Genomic DNA, 27,547 nt, shown 5'->3' with positions numbered 1-27,547 from the left:
AATGTCGATGTCCCAACAGTTTAGCATGTGGGTATTTAGACTGTTATGGGATAGATTACGTAGACTCCACGATGCAGGGATCCAAGAAAGGCCCTCAACTCAATCTGCTCCTTCCTCTCTGGCAGAACGCAGCGGGTCAGACTCCCCCCTTCCCTCTCTGACCCTACACCTACCACCTGCGAAGTCCCCCAGGGATCCTCCCTCAGACCTACACTCTTCAACGTCTACATGGCTTCGCTCACCCCCATCGTCAGAACCTATGGACTCAACATTGTGTCATACTCAGACGACACCCAACTCATCCTCTCCATATCCAGCGAACCCAATACCGCCAGACACAGTTTTCAAGAAGGCATGGAAGCCGTCGCCAAATGAATGAAAAACAGCTGCCTATGCTAAACACCAACAAAACAGAAGTACTCATCATTGGCCCAAACCCTTACGCATCGAATGACACCCCGGGGCCCCCATCCTCGGAAGCCCGCCCAGCCCCACGGACCACACACGCAACCTGGGAATCATCCTGGACTCTGAGCTCAAAATGGACCGCCAGATCAACTCTGTCTCGTCCTCCTGCTTCCACACCCTCCACCTCCTATGTAAGACCTTCAAATAGATCCCCCTCGAACACAGAAAGACCGTCACCCACGCCCTGGTCACCAGCAGACTCGACTACGGCAATGCACTCTACGCCGGAATAAACAAAAACCTCACACTCAAGCTACAGAACATCCAAAATGCTGCCGCAAGACTGGTCCTCGACCTGCCAAGACACTGCCACATCTCCCAGCTCCTGTGCACACTCCACTGGCTCCCCATAGAAGCTAGAGTTAACTTCAAGATGCTCACCCACACCCATAAGGCCCTCCACAACACCGTACCAGCATACTTGAACAGATGACTCAATTTCCACGAACCCCAGAGGACCCTACGATCTGCCCAGCTCTCCTATGCCGTGGTCCCCAGCACCAGAAATACCAGACCAGGAGGCCGCTCCTTCTCCTTCCACGCGGTCCGAGCCTGGACAGCCCTGCCACTCCACCTCAGACAGACAGCATGGCTCCCCATCTACGCAAGAAACCTCAAAACCTGGCTCTTTGACAGACCCCCCCCTTGATGGACTGGAGCCTGCTACCCCCCCCGCCCCCCAGCGCCTTGAGACCCTTACGGGTGAGTAGTCGCACTTAACAAATGCCTCATTGATTGATTGATAGATCAATCTAATTTCCCTCATGACCCACATGGCAAGTTCATAAACAAAATATTGTATTGATTAAATATCGAGTTGTTAGAGCAAGAGGTAGAGCCAAAGGGAGTTTCACTACCCATATTCCATGGATACGGACATTGTTCCACTATAGAACACATCATGATTTTGGTTACTGAACCTGGGGGCATATTTACAACCCCCTATCACCACCACAATGTCACTTTTTCAAACATTGTGGTGGTGATAGGGGTGGCGATAGGGTCTTCGCCTTATCCACTTGGCAGCGTTAAGCCACTTACAACGCAGGCACCCATGTGTCAGTAGTTCCTATATTACCTGTACATAATCTACGCATTTTGATAACATAAACTGTGGGATTGATGGCAGACTGATTCCGTGCACCCCCACCGGATACTTCAGCCTGTCTGTATCAGCTATCTCACATTGCCACTAGAATCTCCTCTTATCGGGGAGAGAATAGTTTCTGGCAACCTCAGAACATGACAACCCTGATCACCCAGGATTGTGGAAACAATATAATACTTTTCGCTCAGTCACTCATGCTCACTTAATTTGTGTCAGAGATACACAGAAAAAAAACAGTCTAGGTGTTTAAATAAGTATTTATTGAACAGTTGGTATTCTAGTGTGGAATAGATGAGCTGCAACGACCATTAGACAGTAGCAGAGATATATGATTAGAAGCACTAAGAAAGAAAATGGATGGTACAGTTCTACCATTTTGCACTAATCATGAATATATACAAGTATATAAAACACATAATAAAAAAGTGCGTACTCCTACAATGCCTCCCTAACTAGATGTACCTATTACCTATGTAGGTGTTATGCCAAGAATCCCTTTAGGATCTAGTCAGTCCCATTACCTGAGAATAAGAGATTATGGGACCCCGTCCTGGTCTTCGAGTTGGACACCCCACGAGGTATGTTAGACCACTGCGTGCGGACGCGTCTGCATGCAGGAACCTCAGCGTCTCTGGTCAGTGTGTCAGCTGGGAAGTCACCGTCTCTTCTGTCTTTCTAAAGCAAGACATGATATATATACCAACAGGTCTCCTCAGGGCTCCTACCTTGTTGTGTTACTGTGTCGGCCTAAAGGATGACATCTGGTCTGAATTTTATGCAGAGATATTATACAGGAGATGTTCATCCTGCTGTAAGTCCTGCTGTGCTTCCAAGAAGCCTCATGCATAATGTATGAGTTTTGAACTAGGGACAACCCTGCATTCTGAATGCAGTGTCTTATCTAGGTAAAAGGTCAGTGCCTAATAACCGTCTTCTATGTAATGTAGGGAAGAATATAGGTGAAAGGTTGCGATATTACCTGCGCCTATATAAGGTACCTATATGGAAAATAACACCCACTCCTCTTCCAACTGGACAACATAAGTAAGTTATAGCGCACTACTAGCCTAACTAGATATAGGTATGCTCAAAGTTCACACTGGGGCAGCCTGTGCACCGTCCAAAGCCTGGGTGTCAGTGGAGGAGCTAATGTCCATGCCAACAGGTGCAGTTACTACCTGCGGTGGCTCAGGGAATGCCGCCATCAACATTGGAATACACTGAGGACATTTCAGAACATGGGCCATTATTGGATCTAGTAGAAAATTCACGTTCGGTTACACACATGATGGGAGTGACAAACAGAGGTCTAACACGCATTCTTCTCCGCAAAACAGGCTTCGGAGGACAGGTAAGATGCAGTCCATCCAGACTGGTCGAAATGACAGGAACCAAGATGCACTGAGTTCTCTTAGGCGAGACATGCCTAGATGTTGTACCATGCGGTCACAGTATTACTGCCCTAGGAGCGCTATTTTCATTTCCTTGGTGACTGGGACGTCCGTTGCGTAGCAGATAGAAAACAATCAGGATACCTGCTAATAAAAACCGTATTAGCGGAAATCCTCCAAAGATGCTTCAGAATACAGAGTGTATGACGTTTGGCATAACTCCAAGTACCATCTGAAAGGTGTCTAGAAGTCCAGAAACTATGGTCTTAAACAGGTGGACGTTGCCTGTCGTATCAGACATGTTAAAGATATGATCTACCATTTCTACGAAATGGAAAGGGCAGTTTGTATGAATAAGCGCAAGTATCTCTGCTGAAGACTTTGTGATCTGGAGATCAAAAGTCTCTCGAGCGGAGTTTAAGGGCACAGACTTCTGTAAAAGCATGGCTTTCATTCTGCCTTCAGTATCAAACCATATTAAAGAAACATTCAATGAAGGACATAGCAGCGTTTCCAGGACTGTATGTGTCTGTGGAAACAATACTTACATACAACAAGTAGCCCTGGAGCTCACAGTTACCAGATATGCGATGCCCGGAAGCATTCCGCAGCAGCCTTGATCGTTCAGCATCAAGTAACTCTGATTTGAAAGTAGCCCGAATGCTGGAGTAATCACTGCAGCTGGTGATCCCCTTAGATGACATTACAAGTTCGCTATAGCCCCATAGAGCATTATATCTTGACATATGAGTGATCCACATAAAGCGTTCTTGCAGTTAGTACCACTTAGAAATACTTCTTGATCCCCACTCCGGCATTGAAATCTGTATGGTAATTCCCAAGATTTCTTAATATATTCCTTACCGATTTTTCAATATCTGCCTGCCTGCTTTTGTTCAAGGCAATATTGAAACTGAAAAGTAGTATCTGGTAGACTTATGTTACCATGGATTAGCCATTCTGTGGACGGAGATTCTGCCACTGTAAATGGTAATCTATCCAGTTTTTTGATACGCAGCATTGTATATTTTGTTCCCCTTTGTGCCATTTTTATCTGTTTGTCTGTTAGATTGTATTCAGAAAACAGAGACATGCTGTCGATAAAACGCCATGGCACGTAGCCTGCACGCAAAGATTGCAGCTTCCAACTCAACAACATGATAGAACATAATTGAGATTGCATGTGTTTTAAAATGGCCAAACCTTGTACGAGGATTTTTATTGCAGAAGATACGATGTTGCCTAAGTAATATATCCTGGAGGTCAATTTTGTTAACCCATTGTCTACCACAGCTAGAGAGTTTTCTAGATGTAAACGGTCTATTTCCCGTAGTTTCTTTGCAGCCTCTTGTTGGGATATTTTCCATATTTCATTGTAGGCAGCATAAATGCCAGCATATCTGAAACTTTTCTGACGTGGTTTCCTGGGACCTAGGAACAAATCCCTAAGATCCATATCCTATTTGAGTAAGGAGAAGTGTTGTTTTACCTGTGTGAGTGTTGAGGTCTTTAGCCGACCGAGGCACAACTTCCCAACACTGTATGACGTCACTACCCCAGGGTGTTGTATTTGTACATCACACTGATCTGGCCTATGGATTGTGAAACCTTCGGTTTTACCCATGAATCTTTTCTGACAACCATTAATGTCTGTGGACCAAATTAACAATTTATTTCAATCGGGTCTGATCTATTGTATTGTATGATGTAATCTCTTGTAATCCATTCCTGTGATGTTTTGTTACCATCGATGAGTGATGGTGTTGGCAGCTGAGGTGTGTTCAAGTCTTTGTTCTTGGCTAGTCCAAGCGAAGACATTTGTTGCACTGTCTTATTCAAAAACATGAGTTTTTGAGGGATAAGGCATGCTCTAAATAATGCTTCTATCCCCTGCACCTGCCATTCCATAATACCCCAAACTGATTTCAAGTCTATAGTTTTTTTCCATAAATTGAGTAAATCTGTTGGGTGTTTATTATATTTTTCTATGCTGATGTTGGTGCAACCTTATAATAAAATGAGTCTGGGTCAGACATATTAAACCTTGAGAAATATGGAAACTTTTGTGCAAAGGTTTTTGAACTGCTTTTTGGCCACGTTGGGCAATCTTCCCACTGGTGGTATGTGAATTCATTTCTAGGATTACATGATTTGTACAGAAAGTGATAACCTTAATGTTGATAAAGATACATGGTTTTGAATTTGTGGCTTCCAATGTTTCAATATTAGAAAATGCAGCAGTTTCCAAATCAGACAACATGTTATTTACAGTATCAACATCCCAATCAGCAGAAAATGTACTTGAGGTAATGATATCACTTAATGACATTTTAAACAAATGTGTAATTTTTAAAAGTTTGGTTGGGCTGAATATGTCGAAATCAACCTTGTCCCAAACTATACCATCCAGTATAGGAACTGCTGTAATGTTCACTGATGACAAGTCTCTTTGTTCTTGATGAGATGATTGATGTGGTTTTAAAAAAAATTCACATTTTGGGCGGCAGAGCTCTGCCGCATATATTGTCCATTAATAAGCATGTTAAAATCTATCGCTAAGCCTAGCCAGAAGAGAAAGAAAATCACCCAGGTAATTATCCATAGATCTACCCACAGTGATACAAGGTAAGTCTTTTTAAGAAAGTTCAGAAAGTCTTTAACTTGCTGCTTGCATGATTTTTGGGCTGGCGTCATTTCGGGTTCACTTGGATCCAAATAAAACGTATTAAAGTTTATGAAGTAGCCAGCAGTAGTTCGATCAATTGTTGGAATTGCATCAGGATTTGTTGAAATCTCAGTTTGCTTTGGTCAAGGCATGTTGACGTAGACATCTGTATTTGGTCTAATAGCAATTTGTCTGTTATTTTGTTGAGTTTGATTTTGAAGTTGAACTTCAGGTTCAAGGGAAATGAGCTCCATAGCATTGTTGCATAGTCCTTCATTCCATACAGGTGACTCTTCAAACGTGATGAATCTTTCCATTTGAACTTCTTGAATTGTAGCGTGAGGAGGGCATCTCCTACTTTGGAGCCCACTAGTCCTACTACTTAGTATCGGCCACATAGTTTGGTTTGAATAGGTTGATTGAGACAAATCTTTTCTTCTTTTTTCCAGCAAGGGGCGGTAGAAGTACAGTTCTTGTTCCATCAACTGCTTAAACTGGTACAGGTTTTCTGTAAGATGGCCAAAATTCTTTCTTGTCCGCTATTTTCTCTCTGACCAGATCCCCGACTTTTGGGATCCAGACAGGTCTTGCCGTGACTATTTTGACTTGCCCAGTGGCGGTCTGCTTCAGGTGGACATTACTTTGTTGTGTCCTGGATTCTTTTAGATCCTGTAAAATAGCAAAACGATCAAATGTTTTTTCATCCGCCACTGCCCCTTCATAATCAAGATCAGGTACCCACATTCTTGTCCCAAATAGGACCTCGTATGGAGTGCCCCTCCCCCCCCGTAGAGAACGACTTGGAATATTGTTATGGGCCTGCTGGACTCCATACTGATGTTTTACCCAGCTTTAAGTCTCGGTTTTTCCTCTTCATGACCACATTTCCCTCAGGATGGTACAGAGATGCCACACCAAATACTCACATGGCCGCCTTGTAAGCCAGAGAGCTAAATGCCGGGCCCCGCTCAGAATGTAATGTGCCAATTGCATATGTGCCTATGAAGACTTTCAGATCTTTTATAACAGTTTGAGCGTCAGTTGAGCTCTGGGGCCATACCCATAGGAATCTCGAGCAGGAATCTACTGCAACCATGAATTATTTGTAGGGCCCATCACTTTTTAAGGGGCCGCAGTGGTCTAGGTAAACACACGCTAGTGGTTTGTCAGACATTAACAATGGTGTTTGCGCTGGACGTGTTACGGTAGAACCTTTCATCTGCTGGCAGGTGTTGCATTTCAAGACATAGTCTTTAGTCTGCTTTGTTAATCCAGGCCACCAATAGCGTTGTTTCAGTAAAGAAGCTGTCGCTGTAACTCCTGTATGTGCAGAACCTATTCCTTTGTGTGCTGCTAGAATTAAACCTAACCTACTATCCATGTTTGGAATTACTCTATTCCCCACTCCAGGAATCTGAGCAAAGGGAATGTTATTGGCATCTAATTTGCAGTAGTATTTGTGTGGAAATCTTTTTGGTACTGCACTGCTGTTTTTGCGTGAAGCAATAACAGCCACATCATCTCACCATCTTTTTTCATTTTAGAATGAGTGATTGCAGCTATGGAAGCCATGTGGACAGCCCCCTTTGCGGCTTTATCAGCCAATAAATTCACTTCAACATGAACGCCATCACGCTGATGACTCAGTGTATGTATCACGTGATCCCTTGGTAGTTCCTATTTAAACTTCACTACCTGTTCCTATAGCATTTTATGCTTAATTGTGCCATCTTTTGTGTGTTTGAACCCATTTTGAACCCAGTATTGCAAGTATTCATTATATGATTGCACACAGTAAAAGGAATCACACACAATTAGTGTGGGGAATTCTCCATCCATGTTTACTGGTGCCAGTATCAAGGCTTTTTTACTCTGCCACCTCTGCCGTGCAGTCTTCTAGAGATTGCGTTTTAGTGCAACTAGGATGAAATTTTCCATCCCTCATGTGACCTTTAACGTTAGTACATGCTGCGCTATATTGTTGATTACTCCCTATGGCTGGTTGAGCAGATCCATCACTGTAAATTATATATTCATGCTGATCTAGAGGCATTATTTCATTTGGTAGAGGATATTCTTGTTTGTATTGTAGGAATGCTTGTGTCTTTAGATTTGGGTCATACCTGTATTCTACATCTTTTGCAGAGAGAGAATTAGCCCATCGTATCCATCTGGGATGTAAGGCTTGGGTTTTAGGGATGCTTGCCTTTGTCGCAGCCTCTAAGTTACTACTATTATTTGTTTCCCCTGAGCCAGTGCTCTTTCTCTCACTACACAGCAGTCTGTACTGATGTCAGAGTTTTTTTCTGTGAATGCAAAGAGCATCTCAGCATTTGTGTACAAATGTGACTTGTATGCAATTGGTACTGTTTCACCTTCATTGTATGTCAGATAGGTGTACCCAGATGGACCCGCAATTATGCGGCTCACTAGGTTGCATACGTTTACGTGTGTCTATAAGTGTTTGGAAGATATTATGTCAGCTTGTAAGGAACAACGTGTATCTGTGCTTTCTGTGTCCAATGTCTCCCAGAAAAAAACAGGTTAATTAAGTCGTAGAAAGATTTTACTATTTCTGCGTAATTCAAAATGTATGTTCTACCAAAATGTAGGAATCCCTGTATTGATTGTAGATTTTTTTATGATTTTGGAGGTTGAAGAGTTCGTTGCCTACTAGCAACTATTCTCTGACCCTCGAAGCAGGTCAGAGAATAGTTACAAGTATGGCACAATGCTCCTGTCACAAAAATTAAACCGCATCAGGAAGCACTTACAGATAAGGAAGCATGTGCCAGACTTGAAGCTTAAATTCAGTAACACATTAACCAGCCCCAAATTAATTCATCTCGGTTGAGGCTGGGCAGGTGTGCTTTCTCCCCATAATCTACAGTGGTGAACCAGAGGGTGCTGTGATGATCCAGAAGGTGCAGTGGTGAACCAGTGGGTGCTGTGATGAACCAGAGGGTGGCAGTAGTGAACCAGAGGGTGGCAGTGATGAACCAGAGGGTGGCAGTGATTAACCAGAGGGTGGCAGTGATGAACCAGAGGGTGGCAGTGGTGAACCAGAGGGTGGCAGTGGTGAAACAGAGGGTGCTGTGATGAACCAGAGGGTGGCAATTGTGAACCAGAGGGTGGCAGTGATGAACCAGAGGGTGGCAGTGATGAACCAGAGGGTGAGAGGGGTGAACCAGAGGGTTGCAGTTGTGAACCAGAGGATGCTGTGATGAAACAGAGGGTGTCAGTGATGAACCAGAGGGTGACAGTGATGAACCAGAGGGTGGCAGTGGTGAACCAGAGGGTGGCACTGGTGAAACAGAGGGTGCTGTGATGAACCAGAGGGTGCCAATTGTGAACCAGAGGGTGACAGTGATGAACCAGAGGGTGACAGTAATGAACCAGAGGGTGGCAGTGATGAGCCAGATCGTAACAGTGGTGAACCAGAGGGTGCTGTGATGAACCAGAGGGTGCTGTGATGAACCAGAGGGTGGCAGTGATGAACCAGAGGGTGACAGTGGTGAACCAGAGGGTGGCAGTGATGAATAAGTGGGTGGCAGTGATGAACCAGAGGGTGACAGTGATGAACTAGAGGGTGACAGTGGTGAAGCAGAGGGTGGCAGTGGTGAACCAGATGGTGCTGTGATGAACCAGAGGGTGCTGTGATGAACCAGAGGGTGGCAGTGATGAGCCAGAGGCTGGCAGTGGTGAACCAGAGGGTGACAGTGGTGAACCAGTGGGTGGAAGCGATGAACCAGAGGGTGACAGTGGTGAACCAGAGGGTGGCAGTGATGAACCAGAGGGTGGCAGTGATGAACCAGAGGGTGACCGTGATGAACCAGAGGGTGACAGTGGTAAACCAGAGGGTGGCAGTGATGAACCAAAGGGCGACAGTGATGAACCAGAGGTTGACAGTGATGAACCAGAGGGTGGCAGTGGTGAACCAGAGGGTGGCAGTGATGAACCAGGGGGGGGGCAGTGGTGAACCAGAGGGTGGCAGTGGTGAACCAGAGGGTGGCAGGGATGAACCAGAGGGTGACAGTGATGAACCAGAGGGTCACAGTGGTGAACCAGAGGGTGGCAGTGGTGAACCAGAGGGGGCTGTGATGAACCAGAGGGTGCTTTGATGAACCAGAGAGTGGCAGTGAAGAGCCAGAGGGTGGCAGTGGTGAACCAGAGGGTGGCAGTGGTGAACCAGAGGGTGCTGTGATGAACCGGAGGGTGACATTGGTGAACCAGAGGGTGGCAGTGATGAACCAGAGGGTAGCAGTGATGAACCAGAGGGTGACAGTAATGAACCAGAGGGTGACAGTGGTGTACCAGAGGGTGGCAGTGGTGAACCAGAGGGTGCTGTGATGAACCAGAGGGTGCTGTGATGAACCAGAGGGTGGCAGTGATGAGCCAGAGGGTGGCAGTGGTGAACCAGAGGGTGACAGTGGTGAACCAGAGGGTGGCAGTGATGAACCAGAGGGTGACAGTGATGAACCAGAGGGTGGCAGTGGTGAACCAGAGGGTGGCAGTGATGAACCAGAGGGTGACAGTGGTGAACTAGAGGGTGGCATTGGTGAACCAGAGGGTGGCAGTGGTGAACCAGAGGGTGGCAGTGGTGAACCAGAGGGTGCTGTGATGAACCAGAGGTCGCGAACAGGCTTCACAAGTGGAAACAACATGGTCGCGACTGTTGCGTCCACACAAGTAAGTTTGCTTTCCCAAACTTGTAAAAAACCATTGCGAACTGGCAAAAAATAATAATCTGCGAGTTTGCGGAATTTGCGAAATTTGCGAATCACGGTTACGATTTCACGCGAATTCGCGTACCGCGAATTCGCAAATTTCGCCCGTACCTCCCAGGAAGTGATATGGGACATCAGTTTCCAAGACCAAGGGCAGCTCTATGTCAGGGTGTCTCAATATTGATACTTTTGTGTAGCAGGACTTCATTGTCCGGGAAGCGGCTTCAGACTGTTCGGTCCACACAAAAGATACTCCTTTCTTGAGTAGGTGGGTGAGATGTTAGATTTAAAAAAAAGTACCCTTGTAAAATCACATGGCCAGATGAGGTGCCCATTGATACTTTTAAAGCTGTTAAATTGTTATGGGCACCCGCCCATACTAACTGAAGTGTGGCAGCTCACAACCACTTCCCTAAAACAAGGAGTGATATCACCATTGTACCCATTTTTAAAAAAGGACACCAGTGAGACCCAAGGTGCTATTGCCCAATATCCTATTAGACTCCTCTGTGAAAATAGTCTATTGGGTGATCCTGGACAGATTAGAAGCGTGGGCCCAAAAAAACATATAATAACTGAATGCCAATATGGGTTCAGGAAATAATTTGGCACTGTGGAGCAGAATATTAATTTACGTCTGCAAATTAGTAAATATACACTACCACGCAAGGGGCAGTAGAGATTTGATTTAGTAAATCAAACAAAATTGGGGCAGGCTTTAGCCGAAACAGTTGCCCCAGTTGACATCATACGCCATCTTTCACAGCTGTTCGCCTCATTAACAGGTAGTGTTCGCTTTGGGAAAAATGGGGACTGTACAGACAAGTCCAGAGTGACAAAAGGCATTCATCAGGGCTGTGTCTTGGCCCCTTTTTAACTTTCAATATATATAAACGGTGTTGACTCCATGCACTAAAACTTAAAGGGTGATGCACCCAAAATAGGCTCACGGGCCACCCCAATTTTATTATACGCAGGTAATAGGGTGCTGTTATATAGGATAGTAAATGACCTTCAGCTTTTATTTGATAACTTTGTATCTTTCATTGGAGGAAGAATATTAAAACTTAACTTAATCGAAATATACACCATGGTCTATGGTAAGGTGAGGAAAAACGCAAAGACACAATTTGCAACAGGTCAAAAGCTAGAACAGGTAAAGACTTTTAGCTATCTGGACAGTTTATTCTCACAGGACAGGCACTGGGAACCCATCAAAAAACAATTTCCAGCTTGGTTGGTTGAAACCCATTAGAGAAAAGGTAAAACTGTAAAAGAGCTAATGTCTTCCAGTTGCTTCATATGAGGTTCCAATAAGGGACATAATAAACAGCTAACAGATACTGTTTCAGGAGAATATCTTTTTTATGTAGACTTTTAGCAGTCCCGCGTTTGACCACAGCTTATTTTACACACAAATAATTTTCTTTTGAAGATCATATTCATCTTGTAAGTGTAATCAAATGGGGCAGTTCTGGAGTAAACAAGGCACTAAATTTACTAGAGAGATTATAAGGGACTGTTCAGACCTTGACCACAATGATAAAATACCCTGGTTTTGGTCCATCAAGGGAGACCCATAGAAAACTAAGAGAAAGAACTAAGGCCTGAGTGAAGGGTTATTGAAAGGGTCCAATACAGCAAGGGATACAAGATGTGATTATTTCTTTTTTTTTTCAAAAACGTTATTCGTGATTGTACATTCAGGGCAAAACCATTCATCATTAAGTATTAGGCATTTAATACATCACGATTTTTCAATTTTACCCCAATACGTAATAAAGGACAGTATCACTTTAACCAGACCGTATATGTATGGATAAATGCACGATATCGGCGTCATCCGTTAGTGACAGGACATATCCCATACCCACCCATTCCCTCCCCAACAATCCCTCCCCCACCCTCCAGTCCCAGGTGTTGATAGTCTCTCAACAATTCAGTCTCCGCTCTACGGTGATGACCACTCTTATTCCAGAATAATCGATAAAAACATACATAAACCTATCTGTTCCACCTTGGTGTCTGTTATACCCGGCCCTCTTCACTCAGTATATAATGTGCTGTCATTCGCTTTGGGGCAGCGGTAGGTCTAATCTGTCTCCATTAGTATAACCTCCCAATCCATTGCCATGGGAATTTTCCGCCTCCCGCCCTCCTCCTCTTTTCTAAGGGTAATGCATTCTGCTCGGCCCCACCTCACTACTTCCGTCCGCCATGTCTCTACCCTAGGCGCTCTTGGGGATTTCCATCTCATCGTAATCATCCTGATTGCCAAAAGGAGGGCAAGATCTACAAATCTTAGTTTGATTTTTAGCTGCTTGGGACATGGGCGAGCTCCCACTAAACAATATAAGGCGCTCTCCTTTACCCCATCTGCAAAACCTCTCCTATTGTCTGGCACATCTCCCTCCAATAATTGCCCAGCTGTGGGCATGTCCAAAGCATATGTAGGAGTCCCGCCTCATCCACCCTGCATCGCGGGCAATGATGGGGGGCGTCTGGAAACATCCAGTGTATTCTCTCCGGGGTGAGGTATGCCCTATGAAGGACCATAGTTTGGATGAATTTAAATTTCACGTTTCGTGAGACCCTTCTTGGATGTTCCAGGATCACCCGCCATGTAGTGTCTGTAATTTCCTCCCCAGTGTCTTGCGACCAGATCTCTCGTAATGTGGTAAGGGGCAGCGCTGCATGTGTTCTAATCCCTGTATACAGCCAGCGTACTAAGTGACCCCCTGCCCCCATGTAGTGTATCAGGTATACCAGCTCATGTTGCTGTGGTTTAATGCGTTGTGGCGCCCAAGTCGTCCTAATATAGTGGGATACAGTTGCATGCAATAAATAATGTCTGTCCGAGGTCCCAGTCATCTGACGAAGGTGCGATGGTCTAGCAGTGAGTCAAGAAACTGCCTATCTCCTCAACTCTGCTCTCCATCCAGTGTCGTAGTGTATGTTTCGTACATTTTCCCTGCGGTGTTGGGATGCCCAATAAGGGGATATTACCTGCATATGGCATTGCCGACGACGTGTAAGCTAGTGCCTTTTTCCAACAGAGAAGGGCAGTGCGAAGCTGTGGGTGGCATATCCCTGGTATCTTACTTTTGGGTAGCAATAGATTAAGTAATTCGCCCCGTTCCAACTGTTCCGTCGTCCAACCGATCTCGTGGAGGTTCCTTCCGGCCAGCCAGTAAGACAACCATTGGAGTTGACTGGTGTAATAATACCCTTGAAAATCAGGGGCACCTAGGCCCCCTAGTTTAGTACCAAGCTGTAGTTTGCTCAGACTAATGCGTCGTCTGCCCGACCCCCATATAAGAGTGGTCAGTAAAGTATTTATTGTTGTGAAAATTCGGTGCGGGAGACATATGGGCAGATTCACGAAGTGGTACAGCAAGCGAGGTAGCATCACCATCTTAGCTATTGCAATGCGGCCCATGACTGACAAAGGCAGCGAGGTCCAAAAAACGATACTGCCATGGAGGCCAGCAATGGCCCTGGAGATATTGCCATCTAACTGGTCCTCCGTTCTTCTGTATATACGGATCCCCAAGTATTTAAAATTGGACTGGGCCACCGGAATCATGTAGGCGCCAAAGGGTATAAAGGGCGGGTGAGGTGCGTCCCAGAAGTAGAATCCCACTGACTTTTCTGAGTTTATAGCCAAGCCCGACACCATTTCAAGCTTACGGAAGGTGTCGTATAATTGCATATGGTCAGCCTCCAGATCCCGGAGATATAATAACATATCATCTGCATATATGGAGAGTACATGGGAGGACCCTGCTATTGGAATGCCTAATCCGGTTGCGCACTTACGAAGAGCAATGGCCAATGGTTCGAGCGCCAGGACAAACAGCATTGGGGAAAGGGGGCATCCCTGTCTGGTGCCTCGGTAGACCGGGCATTCGGCCGACACATAGCGCCCCGTTCTCGCCCGAGCTGTGGGGTCGGTGTACAACAACCTGATCCATTGCAGTAAAGGGGCCGGGAAGCCAAAGCATCGCAAGGCCTCAAACATAAAGGGCCAAGAAAGTGAATCAAACGCTTGTTTGAGATCCAACGCAATGCATCCTGCCTGTTTCAGTTCTTTCGGTGATGCCGCCATTAGTGCATGAAGGCATCTCGTGTTTAGGGAGGTACTACGCCCGGGAAGGAACCCACACTGGTCTCGGTGTAGGAGTGCAGTCAGATGAGGCTGAATAATAGCTAATAGGTAATAGCTTTGCTCAGTATTTTATACTCAGTTGACAACATGGATAGGGGCCTATAGTTTGCCAACTCCAAGACATCCCTACCCGGTTTAGGTATGGAGGTCACTAATGCTTGCATAGTGGATCGTGGCAGATGGCCCTCTTCGAAGGCTATCCTATACACCTTTTCTAGGATCGGTATCAGGGTGTCGGCATAGGTTGAATAGAACTCCACTGGGAGCCCGTCCATGCCCGGTGTCTTTTTTTTATTCAAGTGTTTTATCGCTGCACGTATATCGTGTTGAGTTATAGGCCCCTCGATTGTCTTCTGTATGTCTGCTGTTAAGAGTGGGAAGGGGAGATCCCTCATGAAATCAGTTATTTGTGTGGGGTCTTCCATTCCAGTCGGAGCGTACAGTGCCTTTAGGTGATCGTGAAACGCTAGGTTAATGTCGGATTGAGTACTCTCTAGGGTGTCCACCTGGTTATGGACCTGGGTAATGATCGGGGTTTCTGGCCTATCCCGCACCAAGCGGGCTAGCAGCATGCCAGAGCGATCTGCCTCAGTGTGTTGCCTCTGCAGATAAGCCTTATAATCTATGACACGCAGCGATTCCAGCGTCTCTGCATGCAATATGTGTTGTCCTTGTAGGGCCCTTTTCTCGTCGGGGTCCCCAACTGCTTCCCACTTAAGCACCATTAGCCTGGCCTCCACCTCACATAACTTCCGGTGCACCTCCTGTCTACCCCCTACCAACTGCCCTATCGCAGCCCCACGTATCAGCACTTTCATCGCATCCCAAACCATCAAGTTGGAGGAAGCAGATCCCCAGTTAGCATCCCAATATTGTGTCAGAGTGTCCAATAGGGTCACTCTAAATGGTCCATCTTCTAAGTGTTGTGGGTTGAGCCTCCATGTAGGTATGTATTTGGCACTCTGCCCCAGGAAATGGGGCACCTCAGGGGCCTATGGTCCGAGAACGTTTTTGCCAGATATTCCGGAGAACCTATCACTGTGGCCAGTGTGTGGGAGCATAGGAATCGATCAATGCGCGTGTGTAGTGTACTGAGGAATAGAAGGAATATTCTTTGTGTGTGGGGTGTAATACCCGCCAGGCATCGCTCAGTTCCCAGCCCTCCGCCCATGTGTTAAATATGTCAGACAGCTTTGCAGCGCCAGAGGCCTGTAGAGGTGGGTGTGACCTATTCATGTCTAGATCCAGCATAGCGTTCCAGTTCCCCCCCAATAAAAAAAAGGGGCGCAGATTTCGCTAGCGTGGCATTAACTGTGCGTGCCCATTCACACTCTATTACTGCTAACACTCACAGTACTCTCTTTGCCACGTTCTGACAGGGCCCGCTCCAAACACCAAGGTGCGCCACATTCACGGCCCTTGGCATTCAGGCGGCATTACTGATGTATAGTGCGGTGCAAATTTCCAACAAAAACAAAGCTTTACTCCTTTGTGGGCGTCAGCATTGTCAGCGTTGTCAGAGGGGGCTGGACTAAAAAAAAAAAAAAAAAAAGAGGCGCGGCTTTCACAAGCGGGGCATTCACTCGGCGCGCTATTCACGCTCCATTACTGCTAACAGTCACAGTACTCGCTTTGGCACCTTCTGACAGGGGCGTCTCCAAACAACAATGTGCGCCGCATTCACGGCCCTTGCCATTCAGCCGGCATTACTGCTATCTGGTGCGGAGAACATTTTCAACTAAAACAAAGCTTTACAAGAATCCTTTGTGTGCGTCTGCCTTATGCAAAAAATTCTCACGCCTTATCAGATTGCTCCACGGCTCTGGCAGAGGCAGAAGCGAGGCAGCGTACCAGACGATATAACACAGTGCACGATTTAAATTTAGTACGGGGCTCAGGCGGGCCTCAAATCAGTCAGACTACCAGCGTGAATCACACACACCCAGCCCTCGCAAGAACGCTGTCATGCAGGGCACTGTCAGCGTACACAGATTAACGTCAAACACAACGCGCAAGGGGATTCTATAACCAAGCCACTCCACAACACCCACAAGCTGCAAAGGTTAACGCTGAGGATGCACAGATCACGAAGGCTCTTCAAATATGGTACAGCTAAGGAGGCACATATCAAGAACGCTCTTACTAACTGACGTTAGCCTATATGTACAGGTAAAAGACGACGTGCAAGATCAATAATAAACTGACAATGTGCAAAATCAATTTATTCTACGTCCACATTCAAATGAAACCAAAAATGTTGTATACCGTGAAATCTTACAATAAATTGGGATTTACTATTATAAACATTACACGTATTACATTTCATCCCCGGACAATGTCGGGACGGGCTGCTAGTGGTTGATATAGCAGTCATTGTGGCAATGATAAGACATGTGCAGTCAGGTGTGGTGGAACTCATTGATCATATATAGATATTACTTAGTTTTTAGTTCATTGCAAGACTGGTCTTTGCATTAAGTATTGTTTTGTGTTCATCTCTGGCCTACAAAGGACAATGTAACACTTAGGAATAAAGATGCAACCTAAGAGTCCTCCAGTAGAAGACAAGATGGCAAAGATCTCTACGGCAACCATGTACTTCCCCCGTGTGCTCAGGTAAGCCGGGATGAATGAGATCCAGACGGCCAGAAACACAAGCATGCTGAAGGTGAGGAGGTTGGCCTCATTGAAGCTCTGGGGCAACTTACGGGCATGAAATGCAACTACAAAGCTGACAGTGGCCAACAAGCCCAGATATCCCAACATCAGATAGAAGAAGAGAACAGAGCCCTCGTCACACTGGATGATAGTAGTATCCCCCATGTGTATCTTCACTGGGAACGGAGGATTGAGAAGAAGCCAGACTGTACAAATCAGGACGGGAGCAAATGAACACAGAAGGACCACACCACTGGGCATTCTGGTCCCAAGCCACCTTGAAGAGCGGCTGGTGGGATCGCGAGCATTGAACGCTATAATCACAGTGATGGTCTTTGCCAGAACAGTCGAGATGCTGATGGCAAACACAATACCAAAAGAGTTTTGGCGGATCATGCAGGTAAGTCTCATGGGGTGACCTACGAAAGCAAAGCAGGAGAGGAAGGAGAGCATAAGAGCGATGATAAGCACATAGCTGAGTTCTCTGTTGTTCGCTTTGATGATTGGTGTATCTTGGTACCTCTTGAATACGCATAAAACGAAGAGAGAGATTAGAAGAAGGAGGCTTGTTAGGCCCGATAGTGTGATCCCCAAAGGCTCTTTGAAGGACAGGAACTGGAGAGTTCTTAAATCACATTGTGTCTGTCCTTCATTGGGCCATTGGTCTTCAGGACACGGCCAGCAGTCCGAGGAATCTAAAAGAGAAGGATGTTTAGTTACTGACGACAATCAATCAATGCTGTCCATGGGAAATATAAATGTTTTAGTAACTGTACTTTACCCACTCTCGCAATTCAAAATACCTTAGTGCTAAATTCAGATATCTGCGCCAGCAATTTGTAGAGACAAAACAAAACTATTTTTATTTTTAGTGCAACTCAGAAGAGTTGATATGCATGGAGGTATGCTGCAGTGCACAGTACCTGGTCTATGAAACATGACATTTAAAAGAGAACGTATTTAATGGGGAGAAGTTGTCTGATGGAGTGTGATCTTCTGCATGAATTATGATGTATATATGATGGGGGTTTATAAAGGCCTGCCTGCTGCCTTTCAGCTGCTTTTAGGTATTGATAGGGCATGGATGGCAGCACTTGTTGGTAGAATGTGGAGTATAAAGTACTATCAGAAAGGGAGGTGACAGTGTCCACAATTCTTTGTTCATATCCTCTCTTCTAAGATGAGTTCAGCTTTCAAACGTTTCCTGAAACGCCACTGGTTGAGCTCGGATCTAATGTGTGGATTGAGGGAATTCCAGTGTTGGGGTCTTTGCATGCCCGGGAATATTCCTCAGTTCATTGGGACCCTTGAGTTGACAGTTTCTGCATGTTTGGAGGTCCCAAGAAAGCCTCATGGAGGGTAAACAAAACCTTTAATTTAATGTAGAATGTATTTGGAGCCAATTGAATGCTCTAAGGCTGGGCCTGATGTGATCTTGCTTATGAATGCTAAGCCATACTCTAGCTACTCCAGAGTGATGACTTTGGAGCTTAGAGGTTTGTTTATTTGGGAGACTACAGAAGAAAATCCTACAGTGGTCAAGAGGTGGCCTGATGAGGGATATTATTAGCTCAACATGTGCAGAAGAGGCACGATTCTCCACAGAAAGGAGAGCTGCATGTTCTTGCCCTAAACCACCAAGCTGACGTGGGAACAAAAGTTAGATCAGTGTCAAAACTAGCCCCCTACCCTTTTTTCTTATCCTAAGGTGGATGGTGAGGTACTAAGGCCTTGAGGATCAGTCATGGATGGTGGATACAAATACTAGAATACTGGTACTTGACACCGTTCATGTACTTGAATATCAACTTCCTTGACTGGAGCCCATGTAACAAATAGAGGGGCATATTAGCAAGGGTGATATCGCCACGTTAGCAGGACTTTTTCCCGCGATAGCGGCAATATTTTTATCACCCTATTAGCAAGCTGTCGCTAACAGCAGTTAGCGACAGCTTGTAGGAGATAGCGACAGGATTGGGGCCCACGTTGTATGTCAGCGATATTTATCGCTAATGACGTGCAAAGTGGGCGTACTCAACCTAGTAGCGACTGAAAGCAGTCGCTAATACAGCTATCGCCTATTAGCAAGGCAGGCGAAGTGATAAAAAAACTCGCGCTAAGCGCGATTATCGCCAACACCTAACGCCTGCTCAGACCACTTCTGAACCTGTATATCCAATGGGGGTGGATAGTCAGGTTAAGTCCCCATTAGCGATGATGCCTGAATATCGCTGGATTTCCAGCAATATTCACGCATTGACACGCTATAGCCGGATATTTTATCGCTTTGGAGATAAACTTTGCGAATAGCACATTATCTCTGCGATAATATCCGGCTATAGCTGGCGATAAAAGAAATGCACTAACCATGTTTAGCTATAATTATCGCTATTTGTTGCTAATATGCCCCAAAATGCAATGTTGACTTGATTTTAGGGAATGTTTTCCTGTTGGAAGCAGATTTTTGTGTTCTTGACTTACATTTGTAAGTTCCCTTGTTGCTGTTCAAGGAGGTATGCCAAGGGGCCGAAGTAAATATTGAACAGAAGGCACAAGAGAGAAGATCCTTGACGGATGCAGCACAGCGCTGGGTGGGGAGAGTTGAATAATCCCATTCCGATGTTCTGGCTTCAGTCGGAGAGTACTGATTGGAATCACTGCTGTACGAGCTGGATATTACTGCCTAATGTGTGAGCCTTTGTATTAGAGTTCAATGTTCAACAATGTGGGAGCAAAGTCAGAGTCTACATGGTCCTACAGTACAATGTACTCTTTAGTCCTGCTGGCCAGGAAGCAAGAGTTTTTTGCACGGGACAGCCGGCCTACCTACCAATGGCGTCACAGATGAGAAAACTTTCTCTGTATAACACACAAATGGAGAAGAGAATATTGTGCTGGATAACTTTCTGTGGATTATCCATTAGACTGCAGCTCTACCTCAACCACTCTGTCTCCATGGAGACAGAGTGGTTGAGGTAGAGCTGTAATCCAATGGATGACCGGCTTAATTTGTGTTCTGGTATTTAATTTCAGCCGGGCCATTTCTTTCCTGATCTGCCCTCTGGGCTGTTGGTAGGGCTCTGCATGTAGCAGTTGTCAGGCCCTCCACACTGCGCTTCTGGGGTTGCTGTGCTTGAGATAAGAGGGAGAGGCTGTGAATATCTTCAACCCTCCCTTTCTCCATGTTTCTGTTTCCTGAAGCTGAGAGGTGTGGACCTCACTGCGTACATAAGGTTCCACAAGGTTCAGTGTTGGGATTTTCTTCCCAGATACTCATTGCCAGTGATTGTTGAGGAGTGTCCAGACCTCGCACTACGGTCTGGTGGAATCATCTCTATGTCTGCTCACCTCTGGTCCTCCACTGCCACTTTGGATTTCACACTATTTCCAGGTTGTGCAGAAATATAACCATTATTTTAGATTGTTCACTTTCTTTGGTTGCACGCATTTAGAAGTACACTTTAGGTCTCCTTGTTAACAATATTGTTGCTTCTTGCATGGTAATTCTCACAGAAAGCACATTGATGGCTGGACAGCTCTTGGCTAGCAGAGCAAGGCCATTCCTTTTCTATTAGTTAGCAGTGAAAGATGGTGGGATTGCTCCATGGACCACCGCGTCCCCAGTTCAGACCTGTGTGACATGAGATTTGCGGTTTTGAGTCTGTGAGTCCCTGTCTCTTACCCTTCTGGAGCAGTGCAACGAGTGACATTGAGTTGGGTAATAACTGACTTTTTTACATATTGTACAGTCCAGTTAAGATGAATCCTTCTCAATTTAGGAACTCCTAAGTACCAGGGCCCTTGGCGATTTTCACGGTTGATTATTCTGTTCTCTATCTCAGGTTCTGTGGCTTAAAGCTCTTCTTCTTGTCCTCTTTCTTTCTAGGAGCTTCTGCAAGTTCTGAAATTGTTTCGGGGGATCACTGCTGCACCTCACACATCAGCATTCATCATCATCAGCATCATTATGACGTGCCATATATACATAGTAGTGATTAAGAAAGATACATTTTGAACTTCAGAAGTTTACAAGATCTTTATGTATTCTTGGAACCTTCACCTTAACTATAACTTCCATGGCTTACATTTCTACCACTTCAATTGTGCCTGCTTCTGTCTGGCCCTGGAAAGCAATGTCAGGCTTGGCTAATATCTCAATATGGTGTCCACCTGGTTTGTTTGTGGATTCTGTTGGAGGTTTCTCTTTAGTCCTTTTGGCCCTGGGTGTGATGCTGAGGGACCTTGCTCGTCTTGCAAGGCTCTCATGTTCTCCTGTGTCCCTACTGTGCTTTTCTGGAGCTGATATCAGTTATTTGTTGGTTGCTCTTCTCTTCCCTGGGTTTCTGTTATGATAGATGCTGTACTTGTGGTGTTGAGTGTTCCCTATTAGTTGGATGGACTGTTGTCACTCTAATCCTGTACCTCACAATTGGGTTTTAGAGTTAGAGGGATTATTTTCAATTTAGCATGACTTTTCATAGCTCCTTCCTGTATGTGGAGCTAAGGTACAGTTCGTGGCCTTTCCAGACCTTTTGGCCAACCTCCCATCCCTAGTTGAAAGGGTTGCATTCTGCCTGTTCTTTTCACTGCTTTTTGCCTTTTGTCTCCACTTGTCTCCACTTGTCTCCACTTTTACCTAATTCTCACTGCACTATTCCTTACTCTTATGGGGTGATGTATTTTTTCACAGTTTTTTTGCCCTTTTTTGTTTCTAGTTCTGCATTATTCTCACTGCACTCCGCCTCATTGTTTTATGTTGTACCTATTTTTTCACTGCTTCCCACCTTTTGTCTCTGTTTCTGCTTTCCTTTCCCTACTCTTTCCCTTGCTGCTGTTACTAAGTTGTGCCTGTTTTCACTGCTGTTTCTCACATTTCTCCAGCCGAGTTTCTCCCAATCTTTTCCCACTCCCACCGTGCGCCTCACTTCGTTGCTGCCTACCTGCTGTCCAACCTATCCACTCTCCCACTTCTTGTCTCCTGGTCCCCTTCAGTCCCATCGACCATCCTTTACTCCATCCCCTCCCAGGTCAAAGCCATGCAGAGCCAAACACATCTGCACCCGACCTATGCCCAGGGCCTGAAACCCTGGTTTTTACAACTACCACTTCTACCCAAGAGCAATCCTCCACGCTCCTAACTCTAGCAGCCGATCACTGTGCTGCACCACACCACCTGACACCAAAAGGGTGTCCTCGAGTGCCACCTGTAAATTCTCATCCCTCTTGCATCAAGAACTCCCCTCCCCCAACCTCTCACAGACTAGCCACCACCCTCACAACAATGCACTCTCATGCATGCTCCTCAACACAGGCTCATTCACCAAATACCACAGAGACCAGGGACCGGCAGCACAGCCACACCCCGACCTGCTGTTCCTCATGAAACCCTGGCTGAACCTGGCATCAGCCCCGACATCGCTACAGCCATTCCCACCAGCTACAGGAGAGTCAGGCACATCTATTAGCGCAAGCCTGAGGGAGAGTAGTCATTATCTTCAAGGGCACCATCAGCAGCTGTATCTCCAGGGTCCAGTCGGATTAGTTTGCTAAATCCTAACTCAAACCTTTCCAGTGCTGGATGCCCACGGGTAGCTATGCGCGATATAAATGCTGCTTTATTCATTCATTCAAACTTAGATAGCTTGGCTTTGAGCAGTCAGGCCTAAACAAAGGAAAAAGTGTAAAGTTTTAAGAAGCACCAAAACTACAGATTAAGAAAGTCATCCAAAACCAAAGGAATCCAACATCAATTTATAAAAATGTATATTGTTATGACTTTTTAAAATGAACAAAGTAAGAAACATGTCTGAGTGTGGTAGGCTGATGCAGACCAGTCAGCTGTACCCTCGCTGAGTTGGTTGTTTTTTAGGGGGCAGCTCTAAAATGTCCTCTCAGTGCATTTGGTTATTAATCCAGCACTGGCATCAGTGTGGGTGTATTATGCTGAGAAGTGTGATACCAAACTTCTTAGCATTCAATAAAGCGACCATAGAACTGTAGAGTTCGTAATGACAACCTCCCAGACCATTTACTCAGTATGGCTTCACTTAAAATGTCTAAGAATAGAATTAGACACTGTAGGGGCATATTTGTCATGCAGCTGTGCCCTCACCTGTAGTATAGTGTACCCTGCCTTAGGGCTGTGAGGAGTGCTAGAGGGGTGACTTATCTATGCCACAGGCAGTGTTTGTAGGCTTGGCACACAGAGATATGTCAAACATAATCCTGGTGCACACCCATTATTTTAAATACTTGAAGTTCCTTGTAACTCTTTATCAGGTTTGGCATGCAGCACTCGTGTCTGTGTTCCATTCCATTTGCACACCATATGCAAGTTCATGAAAAAAGATGACCTGCGTCTTGCAGGTCATGAACGAGTTGCACAGCCGCATGTACTTCGGTCTTCCACTAAGACACTTTGACCAAGCTTACTTCATAGTTCATCCATTTTATTCCATGTTTTTTCAAGTTTCATTGTCACGCCAAAGCAACAAAATTCCTTTAAGCTTATGCATTTAATTGCTTCATGATTGCCCATCCAGGCCTAAAACATGAGCATTTTCCGAATGTCGAGTCCTCCAAAATATGCAATGACAGCATCAAACCCAATGCATTTCGGTAACAACCTTTGTCAGGGGTATCTATGATGTAAAAATATACATATTTCAATCACTTGTTTAATTAATTAGCGCTAGACATAATTCAAAATTATTGCTAAATAAACAACCCACTGTTAATCAGAAAAACCAAAGTGACAAGTAGTCTGTAATCCCCCCATTAAACCTATACCTATGCTGATTATACCCCAATTGTGTAACCCAGTTGCATCCATCACCTAAACTTGTGTCATCAAACAAAACTTTAGTGCACATTAAACCGTGACCTTACATTATACTAACCCTCCCAGCCACTATAACCTTCACAATCTCGTAGCTTTGCTGTCTCCGCATATCACCCTCTCCTCCAAGTTCAAACAACATTTTTACCCACTCCAATCTAGTCATTAGTTAACCTTATCAAACTTACGTTCGTACCCAATGTTAATCTGCCACATATCGACCTCCATCTCTGTTTCATACATCCATTTCTCCAACCGGCTCCAGCCCGCTCTATTTGAAGCGGCGTCGTCCTCCCGCCTGTGGCTCAACCCGCTCTATTTGAAGCTGCGTCGCCCGCCCACCTGTGGCTCAACCCGCTCTATTTGAAGCTGTGTCGCCCGCCCACCTGTGGCTCAAACCCGCAGAGCTGAGTCACCCGCCCACCTGTGGCTCAACCCGCTCTATTTGAAGCTGCGTCACCCGCCCACCTGTGGCTCAAACCCCCTCTATTTGAAGCTGCGTCACTCGCCCACCTGTGGCTCAAACCCCCTCTATTTGAAGCTGCGTCGCCCGCCCACCTGTGGCTCAACCCGCTCTATTTGAAGCTGTGTCGCCCGCCCACCTGTGGCTCAAACCCGCAGAGCTGAGTCACCCGCCCACCTGTGGCTCAACCCGCTCTATTTGAAGCTGCGTCACCCGCCCACCTGTGGCTCAAACCCCCTCTATTTGAAGCTGCGTCACCCGCCCACCTGTGGCTCAAACCCCCTCTATTTGAAGCTGCGTCGCCCGCCCCCCAGTGTCTCAACCCGCTCTATTTGAAGCTGCGTCGCCTGCCCACCTGTGGCTCAACCCGCTCTATTTGAAGCTGCGACGCCCGCCCACCTGTTGCTCAACCCGCTCTATTTGAAACTGCGTCACCCACCCACCTGTGGCTCAACCCCCTCTATTTGAAGCTGCGTCACCCGCCCACCTGTGGCTTCAGCCAGCTCTATTTGAAGCTGCGTCGCCCGCCCACCTGTGGCTCAACCCGCTCTATTTGAAGCGGCGTCGCCCACCCACCTGTGGCTCAACCCGCTCTATTTAAAGCGGCGTCGCCCGCCCACCTGTGGCTCAACCCGCTCTATTTGAAGCTGCGTCGCCTGCCCACCTGTGGCTCAGCCCGCTCTATTTGAAGCTGCGCCGCCCGCCCACCTGTGGCTCAACCCGCTCTATTTGAAGCTGCGTCGCCTGCCCACCTGTGGCTCAACCCGCTCTATTTGAAGCTGCGACGCCAGCCCACCTGTTGCTCAACCCGCTCTATTTGAAACTGCATCACCCACCCACCTGTGGCTCAACCCCCTCTATTTGAGGCTGCGTCACCCGCCCACCTGTGGCTTCAGCCCGCTCTATTTGAAGCTGCGTCGCCCGCCCACCTGTGGCTCAACCCGCTCTATTTGAAGCGGCGTCGCCCACCCACCTGTGGCTCAACCCGCTCTATTTGAAGCGGCGTCGCCCACCCACCTGTGGCTCAACCCGCTCTATTTGAAGCTGCGTCGCCTGCCCACCTGTGGCTCAACCCGCTCTATTTGAAGCTGCGTCACCCGCCCACCTGTGGCTCAAACCCCCTCTATTTGAAGCTGCGTCACCCGCCCACCTGTGGCTCCAGCCCTCTCTATTTGAAGCTGCGTCGCCCGCCCACCTGTGGCTCAACCCGCTCTATTTGAAGCTGCTTCGCCTGCCCACCTGTGGCTCAACCTGCTCTATTTGAAGCTGCGTCACCCGCCCACCTGTGGCTCAAACCCCCTCTATTTGAAGCTGCGTCACCCGCCCACCTGTGGCTCCAGCCCTCTCTATTTGAAGCTGCGTCGCCCGCCCACCTGTGGCTCAACCCGCTCTATTTGAAGCGGCGTCGCCCGCCCACCTGTGGCTCAACCCGCTCTATTTGAAGCGGCGTCGCCCGCCCACCTGTGGCTCAAACCCCCTCTATTTGAAGCTGCGTCGCCCGCCCACCTGTGGCTCAACCCGCTCTATTTGAAGCTGCGTCTCCCGCCCACCTGTGGCTCAACCCGCTCTATTTGAAGCTGCGTCACCCACCCACCTGTGGCTCAACCCGCTCTATTTGAAGCAGCGTCGCCCGCCCACCTGTGGCTCAACCTGCTCTATTTGAAACGGCGTCGCCCGCCCACCTGTGGCTCAACCCACTCTATTTGAAGCGCCGTCGCCCGCCCACCTGTGGCTCAACCCACTTTATTTGAAGCGGCGTCGCCCGCCCACCTGTGGCTCAACCCGCTCTATTTGAAGCGGCGTCGCCCGCCCACCTGTGGCTCAACCCGCTCTATTTGAAGCGGCGTCGCCCGCCCACCTGTGGCTCCATCACGTGTCCTAGGAGTCCCTCCCCGCCAGGACTCAGAGCCCGATTCTATCTGAAACATTTGAAGCATTTTAAAACAATTCTTTATGTAAAACAAACCCACACAATGAACGCCCCTTCCATATAAATGGGTGAGCGCCGGGATTATGTTCAATGAATTGTACTGAACTGTTCCAACCTGTTCAGCACCCTGGAGATAAATTTGATCAACTAAAAAAATTACACGAAGGTCACGCCAAAGGCTGTTCACCAAATTATCGGCATTGAGGATCGTTTGATTACAAACAAATCACTTTCTTAAATAATTATCCGGACGTGAATGTATGAGTTGGAGATTAACCAGTTGCTTCAGTCTTTGAACTTTAAGGAAATAATGTTGTTTGTGGTGCAAACATAGCACCGTCTGTAAACTTACTGCACAGCACAGCAGAACACAATAGCAAAGCAATACCAAAGGAGAAAACTGCAACTCAATGACACAGACATGACTGAATGCAACACAACTTAGGAGTAATTTAACAGTACAACACCACTACAACAAACCAGTAGCAGAACACCACAACATTAACATGAAATATTAATGCAACTGAACGCGACCAAACAAAACAACCACAATGTACCAGTAACACTGTAGAACAAAGCACAAATCAACCACAGTATAATACAATCACAATACAAACAGAACACAAACAGCACATGAACACAACCTATGACAGATAGCACAAACCTCAAATCAATAGAATATAATGACAAACCAACACAACAAATAGTAGTTCAGAATAATAGAACACTTCAAATCAAACTCGTTACAGCAGACAAACACAAGAACATAAGTGCACTAAATCAATCCAAAACACACCCCAACCTCACCTCAGGTATATAATGTGGAGGTGAGGAGAACCCCTGACCCTATGGATCAGAGGTTTGTTTAGGCGAGTTTGCACAGCAAATAAATAAGTTAGGAAGGTAGGACTGCTCCCTGGAAGAGCTAACACCCCAATCAGCTTTATCTAGCTGGAGTTAGGAGTAGATTTCACTTGCTTAATTCTATCCGGTGCTGTGTTTAATTCAGTTGAACAGAGATCCTTCTGGCTCTTGGTGTTGGTTTTGAGGTGGTCTCCAGGCTACCTCTAGCGACCAATATAACAAATGCTCTCTTTTTTGTAGAACAACAACTCTTGGTCTCAATATAAT

General features: G+C 46.4%; 1 long non-coding RNA gene across 1 annotated transcript in view; it reads right to left on the bottom strand.

Moving 5' to 3' along the window:
- Window positions 1-17,696: 17,696 nt before the first annotated feature.
- The window catches only part of LOC144752139 (uncharacterized), a 173,828-nt gene continuing 163,977 nt past the window's right edge, over window positions 17,697-27,547 (bottom strand). The window contains exon 3 of the long non-coding RNA XR_013594034.1: window positions 17,697-17,880. This is a non-coding gene — a long non-coding RNA (uncharacterized LOC144752139). The remainder of the gene's footprint in view (window positions 17,881-27,547) is intronic.

The sequence above is a fragment of the Lissotriton helveticus genome, chromosome 4_2 (assembly GCF_964261635.1).
Source record: "Lissotriton helveticus chromosome 4_2, aLisHel1.1, whole genome shotgun sequence".
Taxonomy (NCBI): Eukaryota; Metazoa; Chordata; class Amphibia; order Caudata; family Salamandridae; genus Lissotriton; species Lissotriton helveticus.
This window is presented reverse-complemented; position numbering and strand designations above follow the sequence as displayed.